We start from the raw sequence: 12,211 nt of genomic DNA on the forward strand, positions 1-12,211 counted from the left end.
TCAATAACATGTAGGCTTAACTTGTGACGTGTTAAATGTCTTGTAAAAATTTACCAAAAGAAAAATTTCATGTGAATCAAATCCATTAAATTAGCATAACAGATTAAATATTGTGTAGCATAGCATAGCACTCATCTTAGCATGTAGCATAGCCTTAATAAATAGCATATGAAGTTCAACAACATGTAACTATGATGTGTTTATGGTGTTGTTGTAAAACTGCAACGTAAGAAAAGTGATTCAAAGACATGTAGCTCAGGATAGCATGTAGCATTAGCATTGGCATTGTATGTAGGTTATAACAGTCTAAAACTAACAAACAACAGGTATGGTTCCTGGTTAACCAGAACAAATACTTCAGGGACTTATGGGAAATGTAGTAAAAGTATCTGTTTTCTTCAGAAAATGTACTAGTAAAAGTAGATTGAAAATAAAGTAACCAATTACAAAAATGCTACTGAAGTGCAGTATTAGAGTATTTCTACTCTGGTCACATGTGAAACCATCTCGTTCTCATGTTTTCAGTCTGTTATTAAAAAGTTGGAGTTGAGGACCTTTTCTTTCCTTCTCTGGTCCAAATCTCTGCTCATCCTGCAGACGGATGTTTGGCCTTGTGAGGAATCAGATGTTCCCAATAGAACCGATGCTATCACACACACGGCCTGGGAAAGTCGTGTGACACCATTAGAAACTTTATGTCTGGGCTGCAAATAAAAGAACCTGTGAGTTTGTAAAAGGTTTGAAACGTGCTTCGTCTGATCTGTGTTCACTGATTTCTGTGTGACATTCAACAATTTTCACTCCTTCTCCAGTGACCACATGCTCTGTCTGGCCATCTGTGTGTGTGTGTGTGTGTGTGTGTGTGTGTGTGTGTGTGTGTGTGTGTGGTGTGTGTGTGTGTGTGTGTGTGTGTGTGTGTGGTCAGATGGTTGGTCTAGACGTGTGCTTTTTCTTCTCTGATTCATTGTTGAATAACCTTTAACTTTCGCTGTGGCCGACGTCCAGAACACGACATTATCTTAGTGAATAGATGATGTTCCTTTTCTCTCCCATAGGTGGCACTACAGCACATTATACATGGGGGTCAACACCTTTTAGTCCACAGTTGTGCACGTGAAGTGTTGTGTGTGTTTATAATGCTGCTAATAACCACACAGTAGTACCTCTGCCTCCCTGTAGGGGGCAGAGTTATACCCTCACACCTCTCTGATACTTCAGCAACAATTCCTCTACGACCTTTTACCTCAACACACACACACACACACACACACACACACACAAGTATGGACCTGCCCACGCATCACATAAACACACAGACAGCCAAACAACCAGCACAACCCTGCTAAGTGCTAACACACAATACACACATACAACACACACACACACACACACACACACACACACACACGTAAGGCATGACTAATTGTCTGATTCACACTGAGAAAGTCCAAGAAAGCGAGCGTGCAGCGACTTTCTCTATGTTTGTGACTCGATGTTTCAGTCTGAATATGATCAGGAACGTTGAAGAACATCTCACAGAAGGAACGTACAAATATGAACCAAATCCACCACGAAGGCTCATTAACGTGCATCTGGGTGGTTAACGTCTGTGGTTGCCAACTCTTTAAAGAGTAACTGAACCTCTGCTTTCTGCTGACACACCACTAGGAGGGAAGTTCAAAAAGGCCTTGATTATGGGAGGGGCTCCTGTAGCAGTAAGACACGCCCATTCAGGCAGCCGGTCAACACTGGCAGTGACAGAGCGCCGCCCACTCAACTACCACACACAATACACAGCTCACACACAGATGCTATATTACTCACAAACTGTACTCTACTCTCACCATGAGAACACAACCACACACACACACACACACACACGTCTGTGCACACGCAGAGACAGACAGGGATACACACACAGTGTCTGTAAATACACACATAGCTTGATGTAGCCACTGATTAGATCTGATCTCTTATAGAAGCACAGAGTCACAAACATCACCGCGGGAACATATGCGCCATGGAGTTCCTCATAAAAACTGTCAATAAATGCTCACTGAGGGGTGTACTTACTCTTTGAAAACGCCCTTTAGCTTAGCACGTAGCGACCAGTCCCACACATTTGGGTTAGCTTAGCACGTAGCGACCAGTTCCACATGTTTGGTCCACATGTTTGGGTTAGCTTAGCACTTATCAGGTTTATGATGATGAGTCATGGTTTCTATCACTTACCGTCTTATCAGGTGCAGCGCCTCCAGACTGTTGCTCACAGTGCGAGTGTGTGTGTGTGTGTGTGTGTGTGTGTGGCTGAGGGAAACCCCATGATGAAACAGCATGCAGTAAGTGAGTGAGGTCAGCTGTATGAGGTCAGTGGCGTGCAGCGACCTGCAACTCAGCAGGTGTGTGTGTGTGTGTGTGTGTGTGTGTGTGTGTTTAAGACAAAACTGCACAAAATGACTCCAAAAACACAAAAACTCTTTGTTCTTTCCTGTGTTAATGATCTGATTGGTCGTTATTTTAATGCTGACATGAAAGTTGATCATGTGACCCTCAGATCAGAGACAATCACATGTCTGTGGCCCCGCCCACTGTGATAAAAGTTAATCGTCTCTGTTCTACACACACTTGTATCACTGAAACTAAACAAAGTGGTTGAAATGTAGTTAAAGAAGTTTAATAATATTTAAAAGTCCTCAGTGGGAACAATGAGACACACACACACACACGCACACACACACAAACATGTGCAGTGTTTTCCTGGACATTAGATGCTGGATTTAAAGTGAATGATTCCATAGAAGTCATTACCCTCTGTGACTCATCGCTGGTCGAACTCAACCCACTGCAGGAATTTCCAGATCAGCTCAGATTGATCGACTCCTTTTCCAGCTGGAGAGAGAGAGAGAGAGAGAGAGAGAGAGAGAGAGAGAGAGAGAGAGCGAGCTTTTGTTTTCCCGTAGAACAACCAACCTGAGGTGACCCTCACTCTGCTCTACAGGAGCTTTTCCTCTAAACTGCATCAGATCAAAGATCTCACAGGAACATGTGGAGGAACGTTTCTGATCCAGTCCTGGACTGAAGGATTGTACACACAGTGGGAATATGAAGCAATAATAAGTTTCATTAATAATTAGTGGTGCACCAATCACAGATGTTTAAAAAGCCTGATCTGCTGAATCCCATTTTGGCCGTTTTTCCCCTATCTGTATTGAGTATATATATCTATATATTCTAGCTTTTACTCTTTTTTTTCTCTGTTTTTTTATTCTGTAACGAGTGTATTTGCCTGTTGTGGGATTAATAAAGTATTAATCTAATCTAATCTAACTTTTAACCTTATTTTATCTATCTATTTTATTTCAATGTATTTATTGTTTTTGTATGCATTTCTTTATTTTTTCTAACCTATTTATTTATTTATTTATATGTATTTATAGTTTTTTGTATCAATTTCTTAATTATAATCAAACCTATTAATTCATTAATTAATATCTATTTTATTTCTATTCATTCATTGTTTTTTAATCCAATTTCATTATATTTATTTTTTTAAACCTATTTATAAATTGATTGAATTTTTTATCGATTTTTTAATTTTGCTTTTTAAATCCTTTTATTTTTTAAAAAAAAATCTCTACTTCTTTGAATCCGTTTAAACTGTTGCTGTGACGATGTATCTGTAAAACATCTTTTCTGCTTTGAATCTGTTTGATTTCTTGCTTCAGTGAATCTGCTCAGTGTTCAAATGTGTGTGTGTGTGTGTGGTGTGGTGTGTGTGTGTGTGCGTGCGTGCGTGTGTGTGTGTGTGTGTGTGCGTACCCTAAAGCTGCTCCTGTGTGCCTCTCTTTCTTTTCTGACTCATTTTCTCCTTTGAAGTCGGGCCTGAAAACATCAAAGAAGACGTCAAACACAACTGCTTTTTATCTTTTGACAATAAAACATCGTTTTAATCCAATCAATTAAATAAACAATTAAACAGATAAATAAACAAACATCTGTGGGAATCTCAGAAGTTTGAAATCAGCCGTGACATCACTAGGCCTGATGATGTCATTGCCTTTGTTGTCCTGTGTTTAAGAGAAACACACATAAACACACACACAAAGACACACAAACACACACCCACAGATATATGGAATCACACACATACATATTTGCGATATTTCTGTTGTCGGTTTTTAGTATAAATTAATTTATTTTTTTGTCGTATGTGATGCAGTTGTGTGTTTTTGTTCCTAATCTATTGTAACTCCAACAAGATTGTTTTTGTCTTTTTAAATAATATTAAGGTTTCATTTATTCAGACAACTGTTCCACAGGAAATCCACTTTAAGCTCCTGAAATGTTTCGACTGTCAACTGCCAGTCTTCTCAGAGGCATTTCCTGATCACTTTGATGTTACTTTGAAACATGTCAGGAGATCAAAGTGGATTTCCTGTGGAACATTTTTCTGAATAAATGATGGACAAAAAAGGAAAATGAACTAAAAGTTTTTTTCTAACACTTTCCACTGATATAATGTCATAAATCACAGGTTTAAATGTAAATCAAAGGAAAAGAGGTTACCATGGCTACGAGGAACTAAAGGTAAACTAAAGAACGTCACAGTGAGAATGGTTGATCACACTCACCTTCTACTCATTAACATTAATTATGTATAAATAAAACATCATGTGGATAAAAATGTCTCTGATCCTTTTTCTAGAAGCACAGTGTCTGTTTTATATCAGTTATAATCTGATTATATGTCTACATATAATAATATATGGGTTTTAGATTAATTATTTAAAGTTGTTCATATTAATGCATTAATAACTTATATAATCTCTGTTATTTGTTGGTCATTGTGAGTTTCCATGAACGCTCTGATGAGTGTGTCCCTTTAAATGTGGTCACTGCAATGAATTGTGGGTCATCATTATGTGGTCTCCTTTGGTAAAGGATGTATCAGTGTTTCCTAGGCTAAAGGAGGTTATAAAGGAAGTATTGAACCTACTTTCCTTAATTTTTGGAGAATTGGAACGCTGCTTATCATGGCTGCCACTTAAACACTTCCTAGGTTCAAGGAAAGTGGATAGGAAAGGAGATAGGAGGGGTTTAATGTGAGCTGTGGTGTCTGAGAGTTGCCTGACTGGAACTCCAGGTCAGAGGTCAGCAGCACCTACTGGCCCCGCCCCCATTGCTCACAGCTGATAGTTGCTGTGTTTCCTCCTCAGGGTCAGTGTCTTTGTGTTTCCTGTAACGTTGAGTGTGGTCGTCAATCACTACATCATCTCTCTCTCTCTCTGAGGTGAAGGCGTGTGCACGTTGACACGTGCACTGACCAACATGCCACAAGCAGGAAGACCATCAGCGCAGGACGGTTGACCACATGTATGGCTGGTGTTTGTATTCTTGTTTGCATTTTTATATGTTTTTTATCATATTTTTGTGTGTTCTTGGAGTTGCTTTGTTTTGTTATTTGTACTGATTTGTGTGCTTTTGTCATTTTCTGTGATCTCTGTTGTGTATTTGTGAATTTGGAGTCCTTTTTGTGTTTTTTATTGTCATTTTGTATGTGTGGAATCATTTTTTTTTCATTTTGTGTGTTTTTGTTATTGTTTTTTTTAATTGTTGGGAGTATTTTTTGTGTTCAAAGATTCATTTTATTTGTATTCATATGGTTTTGTGTTTTTGTTGTTTTGTGCAAAACATTAGTTTTGTCTGGTTTTTGAATCTCTGTGCATTTTTTTTTATTGTCATTTTGTATGTGTGGAGTCATTTTGGCCCTATGCTACCAATCTACATAATTATATCCTGGATTATTATGTATTATATTATATTAAAGATTAAATCGGGGCTTTCGCCTTTAATTGGCCATGTAATGTTATTACACACACTGCATTTAACCCAGTAGAGCTTTTCTACTCATTCAGATCTGATCCACTTCATAACTTGGTCCTGACCAGGTTTGGTGTTACTTAAGTTTAAAATGATGGAATAATAATAATAAATCCATAATTCAGACCAAAAACAATGCTGCTGATACTGTTAATGTGTAAAAACGTGATATTATTTATGATATTAATCCATTGGATGGGATATCTCATCCATTATATCATAACTAATCTCACACTTTTACACATTCACAGAGTTATTAATGAATTCATTGAATTAATTAATGATTTCACCCATAGACACAGGCTTCATCAGCTGATTATAGATCAGTCATCAGATATAAATCTATATGTTTTCTAAATGATGTCATCAGTAAATGAAAGGATTGTTTTAATGTCTAAATATTTTCTCTCCTGTCAGCGTCAGATCAGATCCACACAGTGACGTCTTCACACATCACCTTTTATTGGAAAGCTCGCTTTCTAAGAGATCTGATTGGTCAGGAGGCGGGACTTTATCACTTGCTAAAATCCTAGCCAGAGAAAAACCTGGTCCTGACCAGGCTAGTCGTTCAGCATAAGTTACCATGGTGATTTAGCTCAGTAAGACGTTGGCAAGCTTCGTAGTCCAGCACACACTGATTAAATCCTGGAAGTTAGCGCGATACGAGCTAATCTAGCTTAGTAACATAGGCACTTAGTGTATATTGCAGTTGTATTGTGTGTTTCCTGTTTTCTTTCTGTAAAATTTTGAAGTAGTTTAGTGTATTTTTCACTGGAGTTATTTTATGTTTGTTTTGTGATCAAAGCGTCTCCACTAACCTGACACACACCATGCAGGGGTTAGTCACACACTTAACTAGTTGTTAGCAACTGACTGGAAAGCACAGGGAAGTTCCTAAAAAACTCAGTGTGTGTGTGTGTGTGTGTGTGTGTGTGTGTGTGTGTGTGTGTGTGTGTGTGTGTGTGTGTGTGTGATTGAAGTCTATGGGCCCACTGGGAGCGCTGAGTCACTTCTTTCTCTGGCTGACCTGACAATGAGCGCCTGGTCTGTGAAACACATCGGAACTGACGGCCGACGCAGACAAGATTGGCCTCATGGTCCAGACACACACACACACACACACACACACACACACACACACTGTTGACCTTTTCTGCGGCTGCTTGTTTGGACGTCTGTTTATTTTACTGCTCCGCCCACGGCCTCCTGTGATTGGTCGGTTATTGTGATCGCTGCAATCAGCTTGTTCTGTGTTAGAATACACACACACACACACACACACACACACACACACACACACACTGAACTTTTGCTGAGTGATACATGAGAAAAAGAGCAAATGTTTTAGTTTGTTTTTTTTATCTGTGACCCAATTTTGGCCTCGAGCCACACGTTGAGAACTTCTGTGCTCAGAGAAACATAAAGTGAAGGTCAGTGAACACATCCTCTGTAAAGTTTAGGGTTAGTTTATTTGCTGCTGTGTGTGTTTCTCTGCTCTCCAATCAACTCAACTTTATTTATATAAAACAAAATTCAACAAATCATCTCAAAGCGCTGAACAAAATATAAAGTCTATGATGAGAAAGAAAGAATCCAATAAGATCCACATGAACAAACATTTAGTGACAGTGGGAAGAAAAAACTCCTCTTTTTATAGGAATAAATCTCTGTTAGAACCAGGTTCAGAGGTGGAGAACATCTGGTTCCACTGGTTATTGTTAGTGAACAGAAGGACAAACAGAATAGAATAGAAGGATAGACCATCAGAATGTTCTAGACTAGTTGAGCTGTGAACCATTGATCAGGAACCACCAGCTCCAGCATCAAAACACCAGAAAAGAGAACCCTCAGAGGAAGAGGAGAAGACACAGACTGCAGAACAACATGATACACTATGATGGTTATGTTAATAGATAGATAAAGGTGTAGAGAGTAGCAGCCTCCTGTACTAAGACTGGAAGCTGGTTCCAAAGGGGAGGAGCCTGGTAGCTGAATGCTCCGCCTCCTGTTCTACTTCTAGATACTTTAGGAACTTCCAGAAGACCATCAGACTGAGAGCAGAGTGATCTACCTGGATGATAGAGCACTAACAGGTCTCTATAGATATACAGGAGCTAGATCATGTAGAGCTTTGTATGCTAACAATCACCTGTTAATAAACTGAAATCTTATTGGCTGTGATATGTGTGCCTCCACAAACTATTGGACCAATGTTTGATGTTCAAGTTTTTAGGGTTGGGGGTTTAGGAACATGGGGCAACAGGGGGAGTGGCCAACCTCAGAGCCACGCCCAGAAATAATTCATAAGGACATATGAAAGCCACCAGAAGATGCTTGATGCTTTGCTTATGAGAAAACTCATAGAGATACATCAAGCAATCACCTCCGAGGAAGACTGGCAGTTGACAGTCGAAACATGTCAGGAGAGAAACTTGTCTGAATAAACTAAAACCTATCATATATTTCAAATAAGACAAAATTCAGGAAATTTTTAAAGTGACGCTAATTTGAGTTAACTTCAGCAAAATCTACGCTAAATTATGCTAAATTGAGCTAATTTGAGCAAATCTTAAGTAATTTGAACTAGTCTTAGAACGGTTTAGCCTATTTTAGTTTAATTTAAGCTGATAACAACAAACAATGGGTTAATTTCAGCACAATGTAAGCTGATTTTAGCAAATTTGAGCTAATTTTAGCAATCTGGGGTGAAAACACTTCTTCACTGTACTTCAGTATCTGTGCTTGTGCTTTAGAAGCTGTGTTGCCAGGTTGGGTTTATTGTCTCTGACAGAGACAGAGAGGAATTACCAGCTGTATCTCACAGGTATTTAAGGACAAAGGAAATATATATATATATATATATATATATATAAAGTCACGTGTCACCAGTGAATGACGGACGTCTAACGCCCAAAACACTCAGAGCCAAAGTCAGAACAAACACTCGCTTTCATCCCAACACGCCTGTAGCCTGACATTATACTGCTGTCCAGACGCCACAGCTGCTCACACACACACACACACACACACACACACACACACACACACACACACACACACACACAAACACACACACACAGCTGCACATCAGCATCACGCCTCTAATTTCCCATGGTGCATTGTAACCAGGACACACCCGTCCGCCTGTGGCAGCGCTTCACATCCACTGACAGCTTAGCTCAGGATCGTTGTTTCCTGTTTCCTCCTTTATTTTATTTACATAGTTTTAAAATGACAGGGCTTCAGATACCACAGCACACATCCACTCCTCATCTTTTAACCAGGAATGTTTAATTACTTCAGATGCACAAACACCTCAGTTTGATCAAACAGTAAAATAATAACATAACAGTGATCATCCTTTGGTTCTATATCATAATATTTCATGAGATGTCTCACTATGGGATACAACCTGTCGGTGAGGCGCGTCCATCCACTAGGGGGAGACCCACCTTTTATAAAAGGAGGACACGGACAGACGAGCACCATTCAAACACCTCTTCTCCTCTCAGCTATCCCTCGCTGTCTTCTCGGTCCCACTGCCCTCAGCGCCTACGGGCCCGTGCGCACGCCGGTCCTCCCTCTGGACTCTCCCAAAAGTGTGTAGCCCCGCTCCAGTTCCAGATACTACGGTATCCGAGCTTCGGACGAAAGCGAAAGCTGCCGTCTTGGAAACCAACGCTGTCCTCGACGTCTCAGGCGGTCCAGCACACTTTGGCCTAGCATCCCTGCTAGCTAGGTACTGGTACCACCGTGGGATCTGGCGGTGGTTTTGGAGGGACTTAAACGTCCTCTTTTTGAACCACTGGAGGAAGCGGGGCTGAAGTCCGCCTCTCTTAAGGCAGTCTTGTTACTGGCTCTGGCTTCGGCCAATAGGGTCAGTGACATCCATGCGCTCCTCGGTTCATCCGTCGTGCACTCAGCTTTTCCCGGGTGATACGAGGATCATCCTGAGACCCAACCCAGCCTTTGTGCCAAAGGTGGTGGGCTCATGTTCTCGCATTGACCTTTTGGCCTTTTCTGCCTCACAGGGTGAGCAGCGGCTGAATGTGTTATGTCCAGTTTGTGCGAACTGCACCTTTATGGATATGACGAGGGGCCTCAGGAGTGTGTGCTTTTTTTTTTGCTTCTTTGGGCAATATTACATTTGTTTTTGTGCTTTTTACTCAATATTTTTCCTTGATTTTTGTATGCTTTTCAAAATCATTTTGCAATTTCTTTTTTTCCTTTGTGTGCATTCTTTATATATATATATATATATATATATTTTTTTTTTATATATATATAATTTTTACACTTTTTCAATTAGTTTTTGTGCTGTTTTGTTCATTAATGTGCATTTTTTTCCTCTTTGTTGTTTTGTAAAATAACAATTAAATAGAATATCTTGAATGAATGATTGTGGTATTGTGTGTGTGTTTCCTTTAAACTAAAACAGTGCATGCACTCCTTAAAGGTAATGGTTTAGTGTCTAAGTGTGCGTATGGTGCAGGTGGTCATAATGTTACGGTTGTACTAAGAGGGAATATGAAGCTGTCAAAGTGTGTGAACTCGTTCCACTCGGCCGCACAAAAGGCTGTGGAAAGAGAAACAATGGAGGCAGTAAGAGTTTAATACGCAGCAGCTGTGGGAGCTGTTAAAAGGCCTGTCAGACCGCGCTCAGGGCCCGCCGCTTAAAAACATATTAAAGACAAAACCTTCACCTTTAATTCATAGGGTTTGACTAAATGTCAGAGGTCAAAGGTCAAGGGTTCACCGCTTTGCTCAAGGACACGTCAGTGAGATGGAGGAAGTCAGAGGGACGATGAAATAAGATACACCCACACACACACACACACACACACACACACACACACTTGTGATACAACTTGAACAATAAAAACTGAAATAAAAAATAACAGAAATTCATTATTTTATATTCCCTTTCTTCTTGTTCTTTTTTTTTTTAGACCTGTGTGAGTGTTTTTTGGTTTTATTTGTAACAATAATAATATTAATATTATTTTACCCCAAACCTTCATCCAGTGCTCTCTGATAAATTTAAATAAAACCAAAAAAAGGAAATAGTGTGTAATGTCTTTCTTTGTGGTTGTTTTGAGTTTTTACATCTTCTTCCTTTTGTTTTATTTTGTTAATATATTTTGTGTGATTCACCTAAAACACAAAGGAATCAAACCCAGAACTGTGAGCTAGCTGCTATGCTAACCACTCTGCTATAGATACAGTTAGCTAGACTCCATTTTTATTTGTAGTTTGAATTTATTTTTCTTTACCCAAATGATTTTCTTTGTGACCTTCCAGCTGTGAGAACATGAAGCTAATCGCTATGCTAACCACTGTACTAATCATGAACTGTTTTCTGTAATTTAGTCACGATTTGTAATCATTTGTTCAGCTTCAGGTTAGATCTTTACGTCACTTTTTGTCTTTGTAACCTTCTAGCTGTGAGAATGTTGCGCTAACCGCTATGCTAACCACTATGCTAATGAAAAGCTGTGATGCTGTGAGTAAACCGCTGTGAGACAAACACTTTCCTTCTTTGTATAAACTACAGAAGAACAGAAACAATCATGGTGTGGTTTCTGTGGAGAACATACAGAGTTCACGTCAGGTGACGCGGCGCTTTCCTGACCATCAAAGGCCTTTGAACGTCTCAGTGAACCTCGCTAACTTTGTCTGTGTGTAAACATCAAAGTGTGTGTTTGAAACGTCCGGTTCATGTTCCCTCTGTGAGCTGCACACTCAGAAATAAAGGAAATCATAGAAATTGAAACAAGTTGTTCCCAAAGCCAAACTTTAACAGATTAATACCAGTTATTAATATAAGTAGAGATCAATTAATTTAGGCTAATTCTGTATTGATGTGTGTGAAATGTATGTTGCTCTTCAATTCTGTTTTTTATTTCTGCTTTTACAAAAATCCCGTTTATTGGACAAATTAAGTACCAACTTATCTGATCCTAACTTATCTGATCCTAACTTGTCTGATCCTAACTTATCTGATCCTAACTTATCTGATCCTAACTTATCTGATCCTAACTTATCTGATCCTAACTTATCTGATTCTGACTTGTCTTATCCTATACCACCATATTTTTCTATTATCTCATTCTATTTTCTCCTAACTAATCTAAATTCATCTTAACTTAAACTAAATTACCATTCGTCAGAATGTTTTAAACCTAACTTTACTTATTCTATTTCTAAAGTATCTTATCCTGTATTATCTTATCCAACCCTATTCTATCTAAATTTAGCTCAACTTAACCAAGCTTATCTTATCCCAACCCTTTCTTTGTTTTATCTGATTCTAACTTATCTAACATTAACT

This window comes from Gouania willdenowi, chromosome 20 (assembly GCF_900634775.1).
Source record: "Gouania willdenowi chromosome 20, fGouWil2.1, whole genome shotgun sequence".
Taxonomy (NCBI): domain Eukaryota; kingdom Metazoa; phylum Chordata; class Actinopteri; order Blenniiformes; family Gobiesocidae; genus Gouania; species Gouania willdenowi.